Source organism: Uranotaenia lowii, chromosome 3, assembly GCF_029784155.1.
Source record: "Uranotaenia lowii strain MFRU-FL chromosome 3, ASM2978415v1, whole genome shotgun sequence".
Classification (NCBI taxonomy): domain Eukaryota; kingdom Metazoa; phylum Arthropoda; class Insecta; order Diptera; family Culicidae; genus Uranotaenia; species Uranotaenia lowii.
Window position 1 is genome coordinate 64,649,863 of NC_073693.1, and position 12,663 is coordinate 64,662,525.

The window sequence follows — 12,663 nt, forward strand, 5'->3', positions numbered from 1 at the left end:
AGTGACCTAAAATTTCAGCCTTCAGTGATGAAAGCCCTATTTCTTAGAAAAATTTCCCCAACCGATTCTTTTCCATCGTTTTCTTCAACTTAACTGGATCGTTTGAAACTGACCTTGAGAAAGGTCCAATTGAACAGTTCGCTCGAAAACTAAACGCAGGGAAGATTGTGCGTGTTCGATAGACTTCGTAGTATTTGATAAGCCGCGTAGGCGTGTATTTCTTCGGTGCTGATCCCTGTGAATTTGAATCCTTCCTCTTATCCAATTGACCAGATTCCATAATAGTATCTGCCTGTAGCCTATGCATGTATTGTCACCAGCTGTATGTATATGAAAAGGCTCGTGTGCTTCGAAAAAGGAGGACAGACGTTCTGGTATCGAACTTTACGACAATTTGCGGGAAAAAAGTATCGAAATCCACGGCGACAAAACTAATAGCGAGATACCTGGCGTAAATTCTCACGGCGTTTTGTTTACATTTGCAAAAATGCACACTCAAACTGATTTACTCATAAAAAGATTTAATTAATCAGGAATAACATTTGAGAAAGACGTTTAAGTTTTATTACACTGAAAAATTTTATCACTAATTCGTTCTCCATATTTATTTCGTAGATCTTAAATAACAATCCAAGAATTTTAGATAACAAAAAGCATAAGAAACTTTCAAATTTCGAAGGCCAGAGCATCAAGATTTTATTTTCTTTTTTATGGGGAAAATGGGAGATGTGGGATACCAGAAGTTAGTTAATGGCATGATAGGCATATATAGGTAAATTTTTGTCCGGGAAAAACCGGGAATTTCATAATGAAAAAGTTGTGGCCATCCTGTATTTTATAACAGATTTATAAGTTTTTTCATAGTTTAACTACAAATTTGATAAAATTTAAGAGGTTTTCATAAAAATCAGAATAATTCAGGACATTTAGGCACCAATTTTTAAAAAATCAGGACAACTCGAGAGTTTTTAAAAAATTAGGACGGTCTTTCAAAATCAGGACAAATCCTGATAAATCAGGCTACCTGGCACCTCTGAGCATAAGAGAAACAACAACTGAACAATTGTAATGCACGGCAGAGGTGCCATTTGTTCTTATTTTTCAGGACTTGTCCTGACTCGAGGGGTTGTCCTAATTTTTCTAAAACTTTCGAATTGTCCTGATGTTTGAAAATTTGTTTTCATAATGTACTTAATTGTCCTGATTGTCAAAAAAAAATCTCTAATCACAATCGAATTTGTAATGGAACTATGAAAACTACGAACAAATCTGTTATGTCCTGATTTATGACAAAACAACCTGGCACCCCTTATGTACGTATAACTATGCCCTGGGGTGTCTGGTGTCCTGATTTTTCAGGATTTGTCCTGATTTTCGAGAGGCCGTCCTGGTTTTTGAAAAACGCTTGAATTGTCCTGGTTTTTAAAAAATGGCCCATCAATGTCCTGATTTGAAAAAATATCCAAATTATAACTAAGTATATTGTTAAACGATGAGAACATCAAACAAATCTTAAATAAAGTAGTTTAATCAGTTTAACCAACCAAGTAACCTTTGAATCAAATAATATTTAAATGATGTTTTTCGATATTAACTACAGGCCAGCCAAGGTTATTCTTGCGTTGCATAGTTCGAGGCATCTTCAGTACCTATATTGAATGGCATGGAATAAGAATTCAATATTTTTAGTTTAAATATAGCCACGGATTCCAAAAAATACATCTCCAAGCAAAATTGCTTCCTTCAATAAGTTCATGACGAATTTTACTGTTGTTGCAATTGGCGGCTTTGGACTCCCGTCTAGCGCTGGATTGCATCTGAATTTTTTCGATTTTAGTCTGAATTCTGAAACTCACTATTGGGCCCGATTTTTTCAAATAAAGTTTAAAATCAGAAATACTTTAAAGTCCAGGGAATTCAACAGCTTGAAATTAACGCGTCTGTACAAAAAAAATCACTTTAAACTTTAAAACAGTTGATAAAATTAAATTGGGCGAAACTTTTTGTTGATGCATTTTCGTTGGAACAGGTTGGAACGTCAAATTACGCCTATTAAAAATGGGGTTATTTTTTTGTTCGGGTAGGGCCAATAGATAGCGTCGATTTGTTAAATAGGATTTGATTAGATGCTCCGAAATTTCAAAAGCGTTTTTTTTTTGTTCCGAGCTAACTGATAGTTTCGTCCTCATGAAATGTTACGCTAGGTTTGTTTACATTTGGCGCGTTCGCCCTTTTCCAAACTTACTACAAAATTATCTGACAGATTTCCTTTTGCGTCGTAGTATCGAAGCCCTCCATCGCTACAGAAGAATGCGATGTAGGGCTCTAGGCCCATCGGTTTGACTTGCCTAATTCGGGGTCGTACCCCTTCATGAAAATCCATACTGTCACAATATGGTCTAGAGCTTCGGCCCTAAAATTTTTGAAATCGGTTCGGTTTAAACTGAACTGGTACATAAACTATAAATGATATAGATATTTTACCTAACTCCTACTCCATCCTCCCGCTCTTTTTGTCGTCATGAAGACATCATGAGTGGGAGTGAAGGTTTGTCACTTACCACTAAACACAGCGAGCGCGCCCATCGTGTATATGACGTCATGTATAATTTGACGTCATGTATACGATAATCTTGATTTTAGTGATTGCTGGTTGTGGCTAGCAAGCCAAATTGACACGTTTTTCGGAGTGATGATTTGATGATAATTACTATGAAAATTTATTTTTCAAACTATTTTGTATTTTTTTCTTTCTTTTATAGGTTGAAGAAGAAAAAAAATCAAATTTTTCAAGATAAAAATCATTTTTATTGTACTGCTCAGTTTCACAAAAACGTCGAGAACAAAGTTTACAAAAATTCACACAAATACACACAAATACACAGACATCATCAGAACTCATCGAGCTGATTCGATAGGTACCTATAAAGGTATATCTAAGACCCATAATTAATGATCTCCCAAATCGACCGATAACTATACCTTTCTGTAAGAAAGGCAAAAAAAGGTGACAAGCAAAATATTCTCAACTACCGTGGTTTCACATCACTTGAGTGTCCTACCCGGGATGTCCTGTTCGGGAATTCCCAGGAATTAGGAAAAATCCGGGAATTAAAAAATCTCGGGAATTCCCGAAGCCAGTAAAATGGGCTAAATTACAACAAATTTTTACAATATTAATTAGAAAAAATGAACCAGATCAAGCAAGGAAAGTGAAAGTTCTACCACTAACCACTGACTGGACACTCGATTTAGTTTGTTGAATAATTTTTACAACAGTACGCAATATCGATTTCAGAGTGCGCATCGATCGATTTGAAGAAATGCTATCCCAGTTAGAAAGCGCCATCCAAATTAAAATAGAGGCAATTTCTACAATAAAATCGGGTTAAACAGATACATTTTTTCTACAGGGCATTTTAGGCCAAATTTTGCACCGTCAGTATTGCGAACCTGCAAAATTTGACAACAAAATTCGCCAGAAAATGGTCGAATTTTTGTTCTAAGTGTCATGTCTGTGTGATCAGTGGTTCTACCTTGATGGCTCAGTCTTAGTCATAAATATTTTTTTTCTTAATACATTGAATTTGATAAAAAAAAAAAGTTTTTCCAATCGCAAACTTAGTGTAAAAGTGAAAAACGAAAAAAAATCTATAAAACCAAAAAAATCCAATTATGAAACGCTACGGAAAGAATCTGAATATTCTATTTTGCAACACTCATCATTTAGAATTTTCGTTTCGGATACTGTTGACAGTAGCAAAACCATCAGCAAAGAAATGACATATTGTAAAAAAAATGGATAGTTGTCCGAAAATTTACGATAATTGATGAATAACCTGAAGTCTATCAAACTAACTTCTATCGATAGTGAGAAATCACTCTCATTTACTTCAAAATTTACAGCTAGAATCAGACCAGTTTGTCGGTTAAACTGTTTGTTTTTGGGTCTTTGGTTAGCTTATTGAATTTTTAATGCATTAAAAAAGATCTAAATGTTTTGCAATACTAGGTAATACCTCAAATTTAAAAATACCGTATTGATAAGAATTCGTACGTAGTAGAGAGTTCAGATCTTCATGTTGAAATCTTCATTTTAAATTTTTCCCGGGAAAAGGATCGTCAGATTTCTCGATTTCCGGGAACGCTAAAATGGCCGGGAAATGGACACTCTACACATCACTAGCTGCCTGTTCGAAGGTATTAGAGAGGATCGTAAACGATGTTATTTTCTCAGCTTGTCGGAACTGGATCTCTGAAAATCAGTACGGATTTTTCCCTAAACGTTCGGTAACCACGAATTTGACAGTTTTTACATCATATTGCATATCACAAATGGATGGCGGAAAGCAAATTGATGCAAATTATACTGATATTTCGGCAGCATTCGATTCAGTGAATCACGATATTCTCCTGAAAAAATTGCAACGTTTGGGATGCTCTGAACGACTATGTGCTTGGATAAAAAGTTATCTTACGAATCGCCGTTTAGCTGTTAGAATAGGTTCTGCCGAATCTCCTGATTTTATTCCAAAATCTGGGGTTCCACAAGGCAGCAACTTGGGCCCTCTGTTGTTTACATTGTTCTGTAATGACATTAATTTGCATCTTATTGGCTGTGGAGTTCTCCTGTATGCTGACGACCTAAAAATATTTTTGGTCATAAACAGTTTAGCTGATTGTTACGAGTTACAAGGCTTCCTGGACATGGTTGTGAACTGGTGTGCTGATGATTTACTGGTTTTAAGCGTTGCTAAGTGTTGTGTTATTAAATTCGGTCATAGGAAACATCCATTCATATATGAATACAGCATACTGGGTGAGTCACTGCAACGTGTGGATCAGATAAAGGATCTTGGAGTTTTATTGGACCGTCATATGACTTTTAAGCCCCATTACTCTGTGGTACTCGTGAAGGCCAACAGGATGCTGGGATTTATTATACGCCTGAGTACAGAATTCACTGATCCCGTCAGCCTGCGAGCTTTATATTGCTGCCTGGTTCGATCAATATTGGAATCTGCGAATCTGGTATGGTGGCCGTTTGAGACTTTGTGGGTTGCACGTTTCGAAGCAATTCAACGGCGATTTGTGCGGTATGCTCTCCGTGATCTACCTTGGGAAAACCCGTTAAATCTACCGCCTTATCCACAACGATGTGCTCTGCTTGGACTCCACACGCTGGCGGATCGTCATTCCATTGGTCGATCACTATTTGTGGCAAAGATCTTTAGAAATGAAATTGACTGCTGTTGGCTGCTTTCCCGTTGTAACATTTATGCTCCGGAACGAACCCTTCGTAATCGAGACTGGCTCTCATTGGAACCACGAAGTAGGCGCTATGGCAGTAACGACCCCCTTCGTTCCGCAAACATATGCTTCCTCCGTTATTATACCCTATTCGATTTTAATGTGTCCATTGCAACTTTCAAACAACGGATTGAGCATAGCATGAGTAAACGATTAAGAAACTAGCAAACGATTTATGTAAACCTAGATTTAAGTTTTATTCATTCTTTTTGGAGCATTCAAATACACATTTACTACTTTTTTATGAAAAAGCTGCACAATGTTGATTTTGCACAGAAATTATTAATTGGCACTGTACCGAAAAATCTAAGTTTAAATTTTTTTTTAACTTCCTTTCTGGAATATGAACTAAATTTATTCACACCAAATATTTATTGACACCAAAAACGGTAAATACAAAGTGTCGGTATTTTTTTCTATATTATAGAGACTTTCGGTGTGTCGGTATGTTTAGGGTTAATATTGAGGATACAAGTTCCAACACTCATACCAAGTTGAAATATCACGAGATTAGACAGTTAACTAATAGCTTTCATAAACAATTTACCTTCAATTAATTTATTTATTTTATTTAGCTACCTTGAAAATTCCCAAAAAATTTACCTAAAAAAAACGAAGTTTTAAAAAAACATTTCTCAAAACCAAAATATTAATAAACTCAAAACGCCAAACTGAACCGTTTTAAAAACGCCTATACCCATTTTCGTTGAAATTTTGGATAAAATCTAAGGTATTTCAGCGCTTGCAATAACTAAAATTACCATACGTATAAGTATTATTGAATTCACTCTTCTATATAAAAAAATACAAATCATTCACCAGCTTGTGAAGTTTTTGAAAAGTGCCATTTGTTGAATCTCAAGCTAGGCGAAGTTAAGTTATTTATGTTTAATGTGATGTCTATAGAATGTTGAACTCTCATTGCTCAGAAAAAAAAACTTTGGGAACATTTGATGTAGGTAATTTTTGGAACTTAGAATATCGATTTGATTCTCAAGATGCCTCCAAAATATCCTGCGATTTTCCAAGGACCACCCTGTTTATTTTTTCGACTCGGAGCAGTGGGCTACGCTTTTGTTAATAAACGTTCTATTAAACATTTGACACAAAAATGTGTAACTTTTGCAAAAAAAAACTCCGGCAATATCCACGCAATGTCCGTCTTAAAAAAAAGTTTTGAAAAGTATTAATGGCGATTATGTTTAAAAATGCAATAGATCATGACGAAAATATTCTTATATCAATAGTAAGTACTGTAGCAATAGACTTAAGTTGCCACCTTACTAGTTTTTCAAACAGTTTTTTTTTTAGTTTTGCCCACGAGGTTTCGAATCGGATGAGAAGTGAAACTGAATTTATAATACATAATCTTAAAAAGATTATTCAATCTAAAATACTAGGCAATGGATGCATGGGAATAATTTAATGATCGAATCATGAAAACCGACCATATACATTTTGTAGATTGGCTCAAAAACTGACCTGTGCCAAATTTCAGCTCAATCGGACTTGATTTAGGGCTGCCTCGAAGTGCTCAAAGTTTCGGTTTTTACCCTCAAAAATCATCAAAGGAAAACGGGAAAAATCGAAATTATAATATTGATGCTAAATGATTTAAAAATGTATAAAACGTCGAAGTCAGGTGCTATTTAGTCAAAAATCGAATTTCTGTGATTTAGTAGTTTTTGGAACACCAGTGAGTTTTGAGGGTATAAAAACCGAAACTTTGAGCTCTTAGAGACAAATCAAGTCCGATTGAGCAAAAATTTGGCACAGGTCAGTTTTTTATGGCCAATCGACAAAATGAATATCTGTACCAACACATGAAAAGGATGTATCTCCATATATGGCGAATCGAGAAAAACGCGTTTAAAAAAAAATGCAACCTATTTTAAATCGCTAATTAAAATTCACTTGAAATGCTCGCATTTTATGGTAGACAAACGATTTTTAGAAGCATCCCTCATATGTTGGAAATAAGGAATATCAATTTTCATGTAAAAACAACGCACTATCGTAGATAGAACCTAGCTCACATGATATTTTAGCTAACCTGTTTATACACCCTTTGCTATTTTCTTATTTTAGGCTTTAGTTATAAGCTCGCATTCATTTGCAAATATGTTTTCATGTTGAAAAAAGAGTCAAATTGATTATTTTGAGTTTTTTTTTGCGGAGTAGTGGGGAAAAATTTGTTCCGGAATAAAGGGTGTATATCCATGTCATCGCAGTTCTGATTTTAGAATGTTTATAGATCCTTCACTGAAATTGAGTTTTTCAATTCTCAAATTATTTTCTTTGTAGAGAAATGAATCCAACTTAGATGAAATATCAGGGACTAGATAAGAGAAAATCGATGTTGAAAAATGTTGTTGTTTGGATATCCAAATACGGCAAACGCATCATTTCTCATCATAACTGACAACCCGTGCAGGATATGAGAAGGCAATGCAAATCTTGCCGTGCTTAAAAATGTCCAAACTTGATTCCAACTACCATAAGATGAAATGATGGGAATAGAAATAGACCAAGAAAAATGATTATGATCACATGGGAGAACTATTCCCTTCATTCCGATAGACATCGACACTCAACCAGTATAATATTCATACGCCAGGTTGGTCTCCTGTAGTAGAATGTTAATACATGGGCCCCGGAGAGGCGCAAGATGTGGGTTCGAGTCTCACCGGGAGACAAGGCGAATTTTTTTCGCATGTTTTCCAACATCGATTTTCTCTTATCTAGTCCCTGATATTTCATCTAAGTTGGATTCATTTCTCTACAAAAAAAAGTTTCGCTGACTGAATGTTTGAGTCAAGACCCATCTCTGGGTCGCAGTTTACAAATTATTTTCTCAAAAGGATTTTACCGTTAAGTAGTGCAAATGTTGCCTATCATGAGGTACTGAAAATGGTTTTTGTTTACTCTTGGAGATAGATCCTTTTCACGAGTTGGTACAGATATGGTCGGTTTTCGGAACTCGACATGACCCTAATAAATATATAATCGAGTTCCGGTAATGATAAACAAAAAGTCTGGATTCATGGTATAAAAAATATGTCTAATAAAAAAAGAGGCTTGGTTTCTATAGCAACATGTGTATAAATACATGAGTGATTTTGCGTATGAAAACTTTTGGCTTGTAAACATCAAACACAGTTGTCCCGGATAAGTTTTTCATTAACTGTCAGCCAACTGCAACGTTGATAAGTCGCGAATGCTATAAAGATGATATTTAAAACGATTGTAATCGCAACAAAAAAAAAGTATGACAACATAGATAAGAATAGTCATGTGTCTAAAAATATTTAAATAATGTTTGAATTACAAGAAAAACTTTAAAAAAAAACGAGACACACCTCAGCCTCTACAGAGGCCGTTCAAATATTATTTAACAAAACTTTCGATCATTTACAACAAGTGCCGCAAATGACCCGACTTTTGAAAAAGTTATGCGCTGCAGGCTAAAATTGATCCTAGGCCTAGTACAAGATCTCATGCCAAATTTCGACCAGATCGGATCACGGGAAGGGGTCGTTCAACGAGCCTGAAGTTTGTATGAGATTTTAAGACAAAATATTGAAAACCCAATATGTCAGTATGTTCGAACGCCCCGACTCATTAACAGTGATGAATACCACTCTTAAATAAAATTAGCCAATTTTTGAAGCCTAATAACTTCTTTATCTCGACTCTAATCGAAATACAGTCTTGGGATGAAATATTGGTCATAATTTAGGCTTTGAGAAAAACCGCATTCAAAGGAAATCAATCAAAGGGAACCATAAAATATTGATAAAATACTGGTTTTTCATATTTCTTCCGAACAAAATGTCGCAATATTCCATACAAACTTCAGGCACGTTGAGCGGCCCTTCTCGTTAACCGATCTGGCCTTCGATCAATTTTAGTCTGCAGCGCATAACTCTTCACAGGTTTTAAATTTCCCATACAAATTTGGGGCAGTGCGAACTACACAGTAAATCTTTGCCTCGATTTCCAAAAAAAAATACTGGAAACGTCCAGCAATCCAAATATTTATTTGCTCGAAACCAGTAAACATTTTCTTTCATTTTATAAGTATAACATTAACCTTTGTTTTCCTTCATTTTCTAACATTGCATGAAACAAACCAAAGGCAGAGGTTGATGTTCGCCCGAGCAGACTTTAATGCCAAAATCGAAAGCAAACTCAGACCAAAATTAGTTGTCAACAGCAAACTGATAGCATCATATGCTATTGACATTTTTATGATAGCAAAATAAGGCATCTCTAAGGTTTCAATAATTTCGATTCAATAGCAAACTGAAACCAAAATGAGATCGTAAAAGCCAGCTGTAAGAATAACTTGACGTAAAATAAATCTAACAGAAAAATGAGGCATCGTTGAGGTATCATTAGATTTTAAGATAATATTATTAAATTTTTATACATGTTTAGTAATGTCCTGCCCAAGGCCGTGCGAAGGGGGGGGGGGGGGGAGTTTTAGGCGTTTAACCCCCCCCCCCCCCCCCCCCATGGAGATTTTTTCAATTCAAATTTTCAGTACAAAAAATGAATTTACCGGGGAATCAGTTGATTCCAAAAGGTGTTTAAAAATAATTGTCAAACATGTCAGAAAATCGGCTCGCCTCCGGCGGAATTTAGTCTTAAATCACTCTCTAGGCCTAAGATATTTCATTTTACCACTGTATATGACGTTTACTAATCTAATCAATTGTAGATTTTGATTTGCAATTCAGTTATCCTTTTGTATTGAAACTCAAATTTTGACACACAAAACCTTAACTCGTGTTTGGAACGGATTTTTAATAAGAAGTGTAACTAAAATTTGAAACCAACCATTTGAACTTCAAAATTCATTCAAAGAATACAAATTCTAAGTATCACAAGATGGTAAGCATGTGACAGGTGTTGACAGAGATGTCAACAGATTTTGTAAAATAAAAACAAAAACCTAGTATCGATGACTTTATAAAACATCACTTTGATTCTTAAAAAAGGGTTAAAGTCATCTAAAATTTTATGATGGTATGAAATATTTCTCAAGAAACCAATTTCAGCCTCAATTTTCCTGTTTCTCATTCTTCTGAATCCATAATTCTATATTTAAAATAGTTTTTATGAATTACTGAAAGCCTCAAATTTCACATTTTTCCCAGATGCAAAGAATTAAAAAGCTTTTTTGATTAATTTCAGTTCCTTGAATGAGCTTTGGTTTTTGAAATCACTTTTCAAAATATTTAAAAATCATTTGAGAAATTTCTTTTTTAACAAAACTTCAAAACATAAAAAAGAAAGGCTTAAAATCAATTATCCAGTTTCCCCAAGATCGCAAGTAATTTTCGTTTCGGCGGAAAAAGTTTTAGCAGTCTCCTACTGGTTGACTTTACTTCACTACTTTTATCTTAAAACCTGTCAAAATCTGAGCCTTTTTTTCAAAATTGTCGTCCAAAATCCGGGCAATATCCAAGCAAATCTACTTATCAAAAATCAAGAAAAAATAAACTTTTTAATTTTTTTATCTTAATTAATTAGCAGATTTTGATTCGTATTAAAGGTTTTCAAAAAACCTTTCATGAGTATATTTATGTAACTTGCTATTTTTTTCATTATTTTCACATAAATTTAATTATTTTAATGGCAAACCGTTTTTAATTTTTTTAAAAGTAGTTTTAATATGTTTCTCATTGTTTTTTAATTCTGAATTTTTGCGAAGAATAGAAAATCATAGTTCTACGTTTTTAAACTTTTTTAGCGTGATAACTGGAAGAATATAAATATAAAAAATGATTTTATATCTGATTTTGATCACTGGAACTCTTGAAATAATATAGATATTTTTCTTTGTATCAAATTATATTTAATCTCAAGTAGGTATATGATTTGAACAAATTCTTTCGAATAAATGTTTTGAATAAATAAGTTCAAACTGGATGTTTTTTCCTTAATCATGATTTTGCAATTCAAATCGTTAATAAATATTTCTTGAAGTTCAAAATAAAACAGGGAAATTTTTAAATCAAGCATTGAGTTGAAAATAATGAAAACGGAATGTTGATTAAGACAAATTATTATCGTTTTGCTGAATAATTTCAAATCATGTTTAATTTTTACCTGGTTTGAAATTTATCTTTGAATTCGGATTTAGATTCTATTTAAATCTGTTTGATTTTTTTTAATTGTATTTCTATGATTCTGTTGTCCGAAGCATTAAATTCTGGTTTTAAATCAAAATTTTAAATCGCATTCGTTTTCTGTGTTTTCGGAAAAATTGAAGTTAAATTTGTAAACTTGACTTCTTAGTATTTATTTTCAAGCAAATGTCTAGTTCAGGATAAGGAACATCATTTTAAATACATTATTGATGCCTTGCCTAAAAAGGAATGATTCTAAACCTTGAAAATCTGGCTTCTGAATTTTGAATGTTGAAAACCCCCCCATGAGCGGGTCCTTCGCACGGGCCTGGTCCTGCCAAATTTTGCTTATTTTGAGGTCTAAACAATGCTTAGTATTTTATCATTTTTGAGAGCATATTTATGTCAAATTTTGCTGTAAGAAGAATTTTTTTGATGCCTCATATTGACATAATTGTGGCCTCCAAGCTCTCAAAAAACGTGGGGTAGTTAAGGTCTCAGTTTTAGCAAAATTAGGTATCACTTTGCTAACCATGTATGAAATTTTCTGCTCTAATTTTTTTCTGTGTACCACCTTATGTCAAGCAAAATGAGAGCAAATTTGGCTCAATCTTTTGTTTAATTATAGCTTCAGAACTCCTAATGTTGATTAATGGAAATTGAACGAGACAATCAAACTAGAATCCAAAACTTTTCGATTATTTTTGAATGAAATTACTGATTTCCAGCAATTGAGATTGCTTATCGTTGTTGGAAAACCAGCGGGACTAAAATTAGCCAGATTTTGCTGGTCATGTCATACCTTTATGAATTTTATTTGCAATTTATCCAATATCAGTTCCAACCAAAAAAGTCTGTTTTATTCTTCTTCCGATCGAAAAAGCACGTCAAATTTTGAGCATAATATGTTCTAACATATCATATTATGTTCTAGTTTCTCAGATTGCGGCCTTTAAGAGTCTCAAATTGTTGAAGAATTTTTATATTGAGGTAGACAATGCTTCAATAATTGCACAATGATTTTTTGTTCATTTTTCTACTATTTAAATAGTTAACTTATTTGTGTTGTTCTAATGTTCAATAATTGACACCTGTTCAAAAGCTATTGCTTCTGCCAGCGTGTCTCCAATTTTTACACTCGCTACTCAAAAAATCTGTCAAATGAAAGACAAAAGCTTACTAGGTACTGTAAGTTTGTTAGAGCAAGTTCACTGGT